The sequence below is a fragment of the Maniola hyperantus genome, chromosome 20, assembly GCF_902806685.2.
Source record: "Maniola hyperantus chromosome 20, iAphHyp1.2, whole genome shotgun sequence".
Classification (NCBI taxonomy): Eukaryota; Metazoa; Arthropoda; class Insecta; order Lepidoptera; family Nymphalidae; genus Maniola; species Maniola hyperantus.
In genome coordinates this window covers 11,559,006-11,572,944 of record NC_048555.1, presented here as the reverse complement: position 1 = coordinate 11,572,944, position 13,939 = coordinate 11,559,006, and positions in this window count along the sequence as shown.

The window sequence follows — 13,939 nt, the reverse complement described above, 5'->3', positions numbered from 1 at the left end:
ATACAAATTTAAACAGTAGGTTCACGAGTGCGTGCTAAAATCACGGGTTTACCATCTAAAAATTAAATTTAGAACTGTCAAACTGTGTCTGTCCTTTTCATATTACATTAGTAAGAAGAGCATGCGAATACTCTAAAATTCGGTTGTGCTCAGAATCAGTGCCAAGTATAACTATAGAATTAATGTTAGTAGTTGATAGTTTATGATTCCGTGGCGTCACCCGGTTCAGGGTGTACCTACCTACTAGCTGAAAATCATCGCTGTATATTCTTGTGCAACAAGACATACGAAGACCTGCTTAAAAACAATAAAAAATCCTAATCCTAATCCTAATAATATTAAAAATGTGAAAGTGTGGATGTTTGGATGTTTGTTACTCAATCACACAAAAACTACTGGACGGATTTGGCTGAAATTTGGAATGAAGATAGATTATACCCTGGATTAACACATAGGCTACTTTTTATCCCGAAAAATCGAAGAGTTCACGCGGGATTTCGTAAAACGTAAATCCACGCGGACGAAGTCGCGGGCATCAGCTAGTAATTTATAAAAAATTATTACGAAAATCATTTATTAAATAAAATAAATATTAAATGCCTCTATCTTCTACCCTGCCTTAATAATTTTCCATTATGAAGCCCCTAGGCATAGTTTACAACGACTGGTGTATTTGTGGTTCAAAGTTTCGCTATACAGTAAGTAATTATTTCACAATTACCGTCTCATCTGTAGCAATTTGAATAAAAAAGGTCAACTACATTCAAAAAGGATCGATGATTTGATCGGCTTGAACGCGGAACTTTTTGTTAAGTTTGTTATCCAGTTAAGGATCAAAGGTGTATAGCTTTTATCGCAAACTGAGCTACTCTATACTAAGGCCCAGCCAGTGCCGGCCCGAGCAAAGTCGGCGCACTAGGCGAATAGCTGGGCACGCGGCCCTTGAATCAAATATTTCGCAACTAGATGATGCCCGCGACTTCGTCCGCGTGGATTTAGGTTTTTAAAAATTCCGTGGGACCTCTTTGATTTTGGTGGGATAAAAAGTAGCCTATGTCCTTCCCCGAGATGCAAGCTATCGCTATACCAAATTTCGTCAAAATGTGTTGAACGGATGGGCCGTGAAAAGCTAGCAGATAGACAGACGGACAGACAGACAGACAGATACACTTTTGTAATAGGTTCCCTTTGCAGGTATTCGGGTATGGAACCCTAAAAAGGAAAAAACCGGCCAAGTGCGAGTCAGGCTCGCGCAGTGAGGGTTCCGTACTACAGTCGTATTTTTTCGACATTTGCACGATAATTCAAAAACTATGATGCATAAAAATAAATAAAAATCTGTTTTAGAATGTACAGATGAAGACCTTTCATATGATACCCCACTTGATATAGTCACTCACTTCGAAAGTTGAAAATACTAATTATTAGTTCATGACCACAATTAAATTTTTTTTGTGTGATCTAACCCTAAATTCACGGTTTTCAGATTCTTCCCCAAATGTCAGCTATAAGATCTACCTACCTGCCAAATTTCATGATTCTAGGTCATCGGGAAGTACCCTGTAGGTTTCTCTACAGACCGACAGACAGACAGACAGACAGACAACAAAGTGATCCTATAAGGGTTCCGTTTTTCCCTTTGAGGTACGGAACCTTAAAAAAGAGTTTTGCCAATTTTAGGGCAAAGTTCATAGTGCAGTTTTAGCATAGCATAGCATTTGACGTGTGCTGTAGGTACTTAGCAAGTACATAATATTATCTGATATCGATAATTATGCAATTATGTTTGGCCTCTAATTCAAACTATAAATCATACGTTTTTTATCTATTATTTGTTCCAAACTCGGAGATATTAATGAGAGCAAATTGAATATTAGATATATCTAATATTTTAGTCACATCAAGTTCCATAAAAGACTGATGAAAGGTAAACAATGCTAAATATTAAATGTTCTAAATCTATACCCATAAAAGGAAAAGCTGACTGACTGACTGATCTATCAACGCACAGTTCAAACTACTAGACGCATCGGGCTGAAATTTGGCATGCAGATAGCTATTATAACGTAGACATCCGCTAAGAAAGGATTTTTGAAAATTCAACTCCTAAGGGGGTGAAATAGGGGTTTGAAATTTGTGTAGTCCACGCGCAGTCGCGAGCATAAGCTAGTTAAAGTATAAGGAAGAATGGTACGAACGGTACGCATGAGAAACGAACAGACAGACAGATAAACATAATTTTAATACTGTCACCACTCACACGTTCTAATCTCAAATTCCATCAGTCCAAAACAATAGATCCAAACAATGATCTATAATACCCAAGTGACTAAAAATGAATATCTTCTCTAGAGATGTCAAGGTAAGATTACATTATCTAAGTGCAAGTCATGACTTTTAAACTTAATCGTCTAAAATAACAGCATTAATAAATAATAACAATTCTTCTAAGATTAATAAATATAAATCATTTTAGATTAGTGTTATAATTCATCATCATCATCATGGTCAACCCAGCACTGGCTCACTACAGAGCACGGGTCTCCTCTCAGAGTGAGAAGGGTTTTTGGCCATAGTCTACCACGCTGGCCATGTGCTGATTGGTAGACTTTTTTTTTAATTTATTTTTTTATTCAGATACAAGTTAGCCCTTGACTGCAATCTCACCTGGTGGTAAGTGATGATGCAGTCTAAGATGATAGCGGGCTAACCTGGAAGGGGTATGACAGTTTTTATTAAACCCACCCTTTGGTTTCTACACGGCATCGTACCGGAACGCTAAATCGCTTGGCGGCACGGCTTTGCCGGTAGGGTGGTAACTAGCCACGGCCGAAGCCTCCCACCAGACGAAATTTCACACACCTTTGAGAACATTATGGAGAACTCTCAGGCATGCAGGTTTCCTCACGATGTTTTCCTTCACCGTTAAAGTGATATTTAATTAGTTAAAACTCCGAAAAATTAGAGGTGCGTGCCCGGGATCGAACCCCCGACCTCCGATTAGAAGGCGGACGTCCTAACCACTAGGCTATCACAGCTGATTATAGGTAATTATTTTGCACTAAATAAATGAAATTCTAGCACCTTGGGACCCCAACGTACTTATATCCGTTTTTCGAACCATGTGCCCTGCCCCTTGCCACTTCAGCTTCGCATCCTGTTGAGGTAGGTTCGTTACTCTGGTTCTGCTACGGATCTTCTCAATTAATTAATCACGCAGAAGCTCTCTCCATCGCCCGCTGAGTAACTCTAAGCTTTCTTATGAAGATTTTGACTCACTGACTTATAATATCAAAGCACAGCCTAAACCGCTGGTCCTAGACACATAAAATTTGGAGGGTGTGTTCTTTGTAAAGAGTAGGTATCCACTAAGAATGGATTTTTCGAAATGCCACCCCTAAGTATAACCTACTTGGGGGTGGTTTGAAATTCATGTAGTCCACGCGGACGAAGTTGCGGGCATAAGCTTGTTTCTAATGGACATCTTTAAACAATAGGTAACCTTGTACCTTTGCCCTATTGTTATAAAAAAATGTAAAGGTCAAATTCTAACCTATAAGAAGACCAAAGCACAATTAAGCTGGTACTTTTATAAGTATACTAATCTGTGACCAAAGTTTGAAGAAGGATAGCGTATTGGAACCTGTAGCCTTTTTCTTTTTACCCGACTGCGGCGAAGCCTAAAGAAGGGTTATGTGTTTGACCTGTATGTATTTCCTGGATTTCCTCGTTGCGGATTTTGTCCCTCAGAGAGACACCCAACATAACTCGCTCCATAGCACGCTGAGCTACTTTGAATTTGTGGACAAGGCCTACTGTCAGTGTCCACGTCTCTGCGCCATACGTCATCACAGGTAGGACACACTCATTAAAGACTTTCGCCTTTAGGCTTTAGGGTATCGACGAATTGAAGACTTGACGCAATTTTCCAAATGCTGCCCAGCCCAGCTGTATTCTTCTGTCAGCTTCCTTGTCAAAGTTGTTCCTACCAAGTTGTATTGTCTGTCCTAGGTAGTTCTATTCTTGAACAACTTCGATGCTGACATTTTCGACGGAGACGGATCTCGGGATGACGTGAGCCTACCTAGCATCAAATATAGGTAACATTTGACGCCTGCCAATGTAGGTGAAGCCTCAAGGTTTTTTTAAAAGTTCCCTAACCGTCGAACTGTGGCGCTTTTACGTGTCGCGTAGTAGAGGCTCCAAATGAAAACGCAGTCAAATTACTTACAACAACCTACTTCCTATTCAATAAAAACGCCAATGCAGCACATAGATGGCGCTGTAATTATTTTACATCGCGCTTAAACAGCATGTTGTGTTTAGTATAAATATAAACTAATTTAAATTTTTAACGACTTCACACACCTTATAGAACATTATGGAGAACTCTCAGGCACGCAGGCAGGTCAAGAAAACATTGTGAGGAAACAATTTCTTAATTCTTTCAACATTAGAGCCTTTCTTTGTTTTATTTAGAGCCTCAATAGCTCAACCGGTAAAGGAGTGGACTGAAAACCGAAAGGTCGACGGTTCAAACCCCGCCCGTTGCACTATTGTCGTACCTACTCCTAGCACAAGCTCGCTTAAGTTGGAGAGGTAAAGGGAATAGTAGTCATTTAACATGGCTATATTCTTTTGAAAAAAAAAAAATTGCTTAAAACGCACATAACACCGAAAAGTTAGAGGTGCGTGCCCGGAATCAAACCCCCGTCGGCCTCCCGAATAGGAGGCCGACGTCTATACCACTAGGTTATCGTCACTTTTTCACAGACAGACAGTACGAATTCCTAAATCCGAAAAGGTAAATACAAAACAATAAGATTCCAAGGCCATAGAAAAGGAAAGTTCATTGTCCATAGAAGTATAGTACGTGACAGGTTGAGATGGCAATCGGGGTGTGAGGCGGGGGGACGCCCCCTCACACCCGCACGTCACCCGCGCTCGCCCGCACCGGGCCAGCGCGGGGGCTGAGCGGGTGTGCGGGGCGGTCAGTCCCCGCTTGCCATCTCGACCTGTCGCCGACTGTAGGCATATTTTACGCTCAGACCCATAATCCCACTTTCAATGATAGAATGTGAATTACATCACAAGTTGACCTACAAACTTATTACAAGTTGAACGATGAAACTATGCGCATCTCTTTCTAAAGCCCGTTTATAACTTTAGAGATACCCAACGATTTATCGCATGAAAAATATCGTACGACAAAAATATTTTATACTGTAAATGACGAACGCGCGGCGCATAATATTTTGATCTCTACAATCTCTTTTTTTAAATGTCACTTTTAGGTTGGGTCAAAAAGAAAAAAATATTATTGTAAAATAGAATGTATCTGGTTATAATTTCTGATTCAAAATAGATGAGGATTGAAACGAATTACTTCCTTAAAGCTTATCAGAATATTTAAAGCCTTACTTACTATTTTAAACAAGGAAATTTTAATATAATTATATCATTTTAGGTTCCTTAACTCTCATACTGTATGATAGAGATAATTATAGGTAGGTAAGTGATGAAATTTCAAATAATTATACATACTTTCTTAGTTCTCACCTACGACTGCCCAAAGTTAAAATCTACGTTATAAAATACTAACCAGTCTTATGGAGTCAATGCCCCGCCTAGTGGCCTACATACGGAACGTTCGATGAACTCTAGTGTCAATCAAATGTTTTATTTGCAATATTATCGTGAAATTTTACGAAATACGGGAATTTTTTTTCGCGTTTTTTATGGTATCATATCATATCACTAATCATCAGTACTATCACCTGTCTCCGTTTTTGTGTATAAAAGGAAAAGGTGACTGATTGGCTGACTGACTGATCTATCAACGCACAGCTCAAAATACTGGACGGATCAGGCTGAAATTTGGCATGCAGATAGCTATTATGACGTAGGCATCCGCTAAGATAGGTTTTTTGAAAACTATTATGACGTAGACCTCCGCTAAGAAAGGATTTTTGAAAATTCAACCCCTAAGGGAGTAAAATAGGGGTTTGAAATTTATGTAGTCCACGCGGACGACGTCGAGGGCATCATCTACTAAATAATAAATGTTGTCTGAATCGGAAGGTGTAAAGAATCCTTTCACTGTAAAATAAACAAAAAGAGACGGATAGTGTCTTGTCTACACCTACATATATTAATGTAAAGATTTGCTACTATAAAAGCGAATCTTCTGTTACCAACTTACTATTATATTGTACCGCATTGAATGAATTATGTTTGATTTTACACACATTCTTCAGAACTATGTTGCGCAGTGAATACGAATACTAATTGCTCCCTGAGATAATTAATATACTCAATAGTAATAAACCTATAGGATATAGATGAGAGTTAAAGATTAGGAAATGGCATTTTTTTTAAACTGATCTATATTTCTAGAATTTGAAATACATAAGTATAGAAAACTTACATTCTGTCGTCCTAAGTAAGTGTATATCTAAAAACCGGCCAAGCGCGTGGCGGGCCACGCGCAGTGTAGGGTTCCGTAGTCACAAATCATTACAGCTGACCTAGGAAAGCGCTTTTATTTTATTTATGAATATTGAGGATATTTTGAATTCCATCAATCACACATACAATAGATACAATAAAACTATAATATACATTAATATGCAACTCATAATATCTACGTACAATAATAATTAACCTCGAAAAACAGATACAACTTATTAACCTGTGAATCCTACTTAGCCATGATAGTTTTCCTTTAAAATTGATTATAATATATACCTACTACTGCTGTGAATTTTTTCACGTTCCTATATACTACCATTTGGCTGATAGAGGGGGGGACACTTGACTCGAATAAAAATTAGCACTTTAAAACATCATATTTTAAAAACGGATCTAGAAATCGAAAAATGATGTCCCCACACCCACAGTATTATTAAAATACCTATTTAACGATACCCCACACTATGGGGTAGACGAGAAAAAAAATCATCCCCACTTTACATGTAGGGAGCTACCCTAAAAACATATTTATCACAATTTTATTTCACCACTTTGTCGGCGTGATGAATATTAATTATACCCATGCCAAATTACAGCTTTCTAGCACTAATAGTCTCTGAGATTAACCGAGGACGGACGGACGGACGGACAGATGGATAGACGGACGGACATGGCGAAACTATAAGGGTCAAAGTCAAAGTCAAAGTCAAAGTCAAATGATTTATTCAAAATAGGTAATTAATAACGCTTTTTGATGGTCAGATGTTGGATTTCTAAGATATAGTGGTGATAATTACGCAAACTTAAAACTAAAGCTACGAGGGTTCCGAGGGGTTCTTTGTTTACTACGGAACCCTAAAAAGCGTCCTTAACTGCAATAAAAATATTTTACGATTTACGAGGACCAAACTAGGAATTAATTAAAAGCATTGGCAAGAGCGCTTTGCGTTTCAGTTCATGTACCTAGGTACACGCAGTAGGAAAATGGTAGGTACAAATATGGCATGTATCAAACCACGAAATGTTGAATGTAACGATATTTGCACTAATTTAAATACTGTGACATTCCACTAGACCACATTATTATAAACTCATGAAGGTCCTAAGCCTGTCTGTAGGTCTGTGTGAAGGTCTGGTATGTAATCTATGAAATAAGTTCATCTTAAACTGTTAAACAAAAACCAACCCTAAAACCACCTGTGCTAAAGTCTAATTTTCCTGTAACCTTTCCCAAAAGCTTTAAAAGTATTCCAATCATGTTTAAGTGAAATTAAGTTCTACGGTCCAGAAGACAAAGTATAAATTGGGTTGTTTATTAATAAAGGGCATTTAACTAAATCGAAGCATGAACTTTTCGTCACCAAAAGGCTTGGACGATCTAACCTAAGGACGCGCCTCGCATGATTATTCCCCCCTGTCAATAGTAATGGATTTTTAATCCACTGCGTTTATAAACACTGTTTGCGGAATCGATTTTGTCATTGTCAGAATCGTTTTCGATGTGTGACGACGTCTTACACGCTGGGTGAAAAATGCCTGTTTGTGCCGTTAGTGAGTGCAAGAACAAATCAAACACATCAAATTTACAAAAAGATGTAATTTCATTTCATAAGTAAGTATTTTTGGTGTAATAAACGCTTTCTATAAATTAAATTACATAAATTATTATAATAAAATAACAATCGAGAACTTTACCGATTCAGTAATTGAGTACGTAATAATTCGGTAGAAACGAGTCACACTCCTCACGAGACTATATTTTGTTTTTTCTAAACAATTGCAACCCTCGATATATACAAATTAGGTTAAAATTTGAATACGAAAATTTGAACAGCATGAAATTACGTAGTAGTAAAAATAACACTAGTCTCGTGGGAAGTGCGGTATACTATAGACGGAGAGCCAGCGCTCAAAAAACTGTTTGAATTTACTAAGGCTAATTTTTTGCGCATACTGACCAGCTCTGTCCCCATATTCTGCTGACTAACCATTACAACTTTTATTTATATGCAATATACAAGTTATATAACAATTTTCAGCCTTAGTAAATTCATTTTATTACCTCGCAGGTACGACACCTTTGATAGCGCACCTGAGTCACTGTTCTCAGGTTCACTTGACTGACCGCAGTATGTTTGTGTACGCAACCATTCTAATGAACTATATAAAAATTAGCCTTAGTAAATTCAAACAGTATTTTGGCTCCTGGCTCTCCGTCTATAGTATACCGCACTCCCCACGAGACTATAGTGTTATTTTTACAAAATTTTTCAGTATTAGATTTAATAGCGTAGGACATAAGGTTCGATTTTTAAGAATCATGTGATAGTGATTGCGGTTCGATTATCGATATCGATGAAAACATTTTCTTTATTATTAACGACTAAATTACCGTCTTCAAGTCAAGTAAAGAATAGTTATTATTAATTACCACAATTTTTTCGCTACCTATACTTGTAATAAAACTAGTCGATTTCTGTGATTTCACGTACTTAATACATTTTAAAAAATATTAAAGCAACGCAATTTTAGTGATAGGCGCGAAACGGGGTAGGGTGTCTCTGAACTGGGTAATATGTAGCTAAAAGGTGTACCTTTCTCAAGGATGAGGATTAGGTAATAATTTATCATAATCGTTTTATTTTTACAGATTTCGATATTTTTACAGAGAGAATCGCCAAGAATATACATAACATTAACCTAATGGTAAATAATGACGTATTGATATATGATAAAAATAGAAGAGGCCACCGTGTGTGTTTACTAATTTATTTTCATAGTATCATATCTGTCTTATGGAATTTTGCTGTGGGGTAAAAGCGCCTGCCGCTTATTGAGAAAATTTTTGCATTGCTAATTTGTAAGGGCAATACGTGTAATATTTAATAACTTACATTTAATTTTTTTGGACAAAGAGTACACCATATTGGAATTACCATGTAAACCCAATGCGCAATAAATAAATGATTGATTGGAAAGAAAAAAACATTTTATTGATTGATATACCTACTAATTATGTTTGGTAGGCTTTTGCGCGGTCAGGTTTATTTTGTATTATATAATAATATAAGTCATTAACTTGGACGATCTAACCTAGATTAGAACGTCCAAGGTCATTAATAAGCACATTTTCACTATCGAAATTTTAAATGAAAATTTCGTTATATAAAAAAATACAAAAGATTAAAAATGATATAAAATAAGTAAAAAAGTATGTGCATATTTTTTAAATATATATTTTTCTTATTTTTACGTTGCATTATTAGTTTTTGGGATAATTACCTATTAAGTGAGGTGAATGTATGCAAGAATACGCTACGCTGACCAAACACTGGTTTTAAGTAATTAAATACGAGTAATAAATTCTTACTTCTACTTTTGTTTCTGAAAAACTATCGATATATTTTAAAATATCGATACGGTAGCATCGCAAATCAATTTGACTGTCTTACACTCGTAATGTCTTTGTATGTTGATGTATATAACTTATTAGTGTGCGTAAAATGTAGTAGTGTTGAAGATTTAGATATGTGTGTGTTAATAATGACACAAAACTTTGTTAAGTGAGTGTGTCAAGTTGTCTATGTAGTGTTTCCTCGTCCCGCACCAAAAGTGACAGAAATTTTTATTCGTAATATTAGGCGCGTTACAAGTCCATAGGTTAGATCGTCCAAGCCAAAAGGTAACGATATTATGACGTTTTTGAAAATTCAAGTTCGTGATGGAATTCAGATCAAAACCTATAATTAATAAATGCCGGCTAAACCTTTAATTAAAATGTAAAACCTAAGTACCTACCTTCCTAAAAACAGCATGCCTGAGAGTTCTCCATAATGTTCTCAAAGGTGTGTGAAGTCTGCCAATCTGTACTAATTGACCTGTATGGTAGGCTAAATACACTGCTCACTCTGAGAGGAGACCCGTGATCTGTAGTGAGCCGGCTATAGGTTGATTACGATGATGATGATAAAATTTCACCTGCCTGGAATCGAATCTGCCTGTTACGATGAGCGAATAATTTAATTAACATAATTTTAACATTTTAACGTGCAACACTGCACGATAATGACAACAGCGCCATCTATATGTGATTTGATAAATTAATTTTAATTTATCTAATCACATATAGATGGCGCGCTGTTATTTTTATTTTTTGTGATGTGACCACAAATTGACGGTTTGCGGATTTATTCCTTTAATTATTATTGTGCTACTAGCTGACCCGGCGAACTCCTTATCGCCAAACAGTCGATTCTTGTCCAGGCAATTTTTTAAATTTTTCTCTCCGTAAGAACCATCTTCGTACTTCAAGAAATATTATAAAAAAAGAATTAGCGAAATCGGTTCAGCTGATTTGCAATCAGCAACACATTCAGCGATTCATTTTTATAAATAGAGATGAGACCTATCTACCTACCAAATTCATGATTCTAGGTAAACGGGAAGTACCCTATAGGTTTTCTTGACAGACACGACGGGCAGACGAAATCCATTCAAATCGTCATGAAGGTTTTTAAAGGCTCAAAATGTATTAATAAACACTTAACAATTCGTTTTCATATTATGTAATTATAAATTTGCTACTGTGATGAGTATCCATATTATGATATTAGTTTGGAGGTTTTTTGCAACTTCCATTAAGATTAAACCTTAAACTTCTCAACTTTAAGGGCGTCTGGCACGGGGGTTGCCACGACACTATGGGTGAGATCTATAGAGCGCACTCTGACTTTGCTTAGACTTAAGACAGAGTTAAAACGAGACATATCTCTCACATAAATCCGTCTCGTTTTAACTCAATCTTAAGTCTGAGCAAAGTCAAAGTGCGCTCTATAGATCTCAGCCTTAGTGTCTGGCAATGCGTGACGTGTTTTCTAATACCTACTATTTCGAGGAAAATATAAAAAATTAGACTTCATACTCTGGCGCAAAAAAATTACACTTTTATTACCTGTTATCTCCCAAACCCACCATGATCCAAACAAACGTGTCTCCCAGTGTTGGGGACAATACGCAGAGAAACTTTCAGCTTTTATAAAATAACGAAGGTCTGACACGTGCTGGCTCTCTCTCTATAAAGGCAGTTGTTGAAAAAAAATCAATACCCTTATTATAAATGCGAAAGTGTGTTTGTTTGTTGGTTTGTTGGTTTGTCCTTCAATCACATCGCAACAGTGCAACGGATTGACGTGATTTTTGGCATGGATATATATAAAGACCTGGAGAATGACATAGGCTACTTTTTATTCCGAAAAATCAAAGAGTTCCCACGGGATTTTTAAAAACCAAATTCCACGTGGACGAAGTCGCGGGCATCAGCTAGTTGATAATAAATTAAAATTCTAAAACTCTTTTAATTAAGCTCTTGAAAAGTTGGGGATGCGTGGCCGGGATCGAACCCTGGACACCTCGATCAGGAGGCTGACGTCTTAACTACTACGCTATCATCGCCTCACAATGAATAACAATAGTGTCTAATAGTGATTAATTCACTTTCTAAAGTGACCATACAAATCTTTTTATGTCATAAAGATATACTGCATCTACCATTAGGTAAGTGTTATGCCGGCTCCACACAGTCGTCCAATAGTCCAACCCTCCAACAACCACAAACGTCGATAGTGTGGAGGCGATCAAAACACTCTTCAGAGTCTCCACACATACGTTCCAACTTCATTCGCTATGGGGACGTTGAACTGATTGGAGCTTCCTCGCTATAATTATTTTTTACAAGTCTATAACTAACGTGAAATCATCCGTCTCAACCAAGCATCGTCGTGTAAAGCCATTTTATCTTTATGTTTGCGATGCTTGGGATTCCATGGCACCGATTCTCCTTCATATAAGGTGAACTCCAATAACAAGAGTACAGTATCGTTATTCCACTCTGTTATGATAAATACAAAGATTAGCTTATGCTCGTGACTTCATCCACGTGGACTATATAAACTTCTACCCCCCCATCTTACTTCCTTAGGAGTTAAATTTTCAAAAATCCGTTCCTAGCGGATGCCTGCGTCATAATAGCTATATGCATGCCAAATTTCAGCCCGTCCAGTAGTTTCAGCTGTGCGTTGATAGATCAGTCAGTCAGGCAGTCAGTTAGTCAGTCAATCAGTGACCTTTTCCCTTTCTAAATTTAGATAAAAAACATCCAAATAAATGGTGCGAAATAATTTGCAGTTGGGGTCGCAGCGTACTGCACACGTCTGTCTCGCCTGAGTGAAGAGACCGCAATGATGTTTGGAGGGAAGGTGGAGGGTCTGTTCGTGTGAGTTGGCCAACTCCTGATTTGGGTACGCGCCAACATGAGCCAACATCACCAAACATGAACGAACTATCTCTCCACACTTGGAAGATTTGACGTACAGTTGGAGTGTTGGCCGACTGTGTGAAGCCGGCGTTAGACATCATATTATCTGAATTTCATAACAGTAATTTTGTTTATAATATCAATGTTAAATGATGCAGTCAAATAGAATGCATTCACCCGGAATTACGGACTAATATAATTGCAAAATATGCAGGTGTGTCAGTCTGTTGGTTTGTCCTTTAATCACGCTGCAAAGGAGCTACGGATCAACGTGATTTTTGCATGGACATATTAAGACTTGAAGAGTAGGTATGCTACTTTTAAATATTTAAATCATCATCATCATCATCATCAACCAATAGACGTCCACTGCTGGACATAGGTCTCTTGTAGGGACTTCTACACGCCACGGTCTTGCGCCGCCTGGATCCAGCAGCTCCCTGCGACTCGTCTGATGTCGTCAGTCCACCTAGTGGGGGGTCTTCCAACGCTGCGTCTTCCGGTGCGAGGTCGCCATTCAAGCACCTTGGGACCCCAACGTCTATCGGTTGTACGAACTATGCGCCCTGCCCATTGCCACGTCAGCTTCGCAACCCGTTTCGAGCTATGTCGGTTACTCTAGTTCTCCTACGTTAATATTTAAATATCACTTGCTTATACAATGAAGAAAAACATCGTAAGAAAACCTGCATGTCTGAGAGTTCTCTATAGATTATACCTAATACTTCCAAAGGTGTGTGAAGTCTGCCAATCTGCACTTGGCCAGCGTGGTGGACCTCATTCTGCTAGGAGGAGACCCAGGCCGAAGATAAGTTGAAGATGATGATGATGATAACTAGCTAAAGCCCGGCATGCGTTTCAACCAACAACAACTGGCCCCGACTTCATTCACGTGGACTACATAAATTATCAAACCCCTATTTTACTCCTTTAGGGGTTGAATTGCCTTCTGCAATACAGGGTTTTCCTAGTGCAGAGGGAAGGAAACTTGTTTCTTGTGTCTAAATTCTAAATTCTAAATTCAAAATAAATTATTCTTATTCTTCTTATTCTTATTCTTATTTTTTAAAATCCTTAACGGATTTCTACGCCATAACTCATAATAGCCAGCTGCATACCATATTTCAGCCCGATCGTTCAGTAGTTTGAACTGTG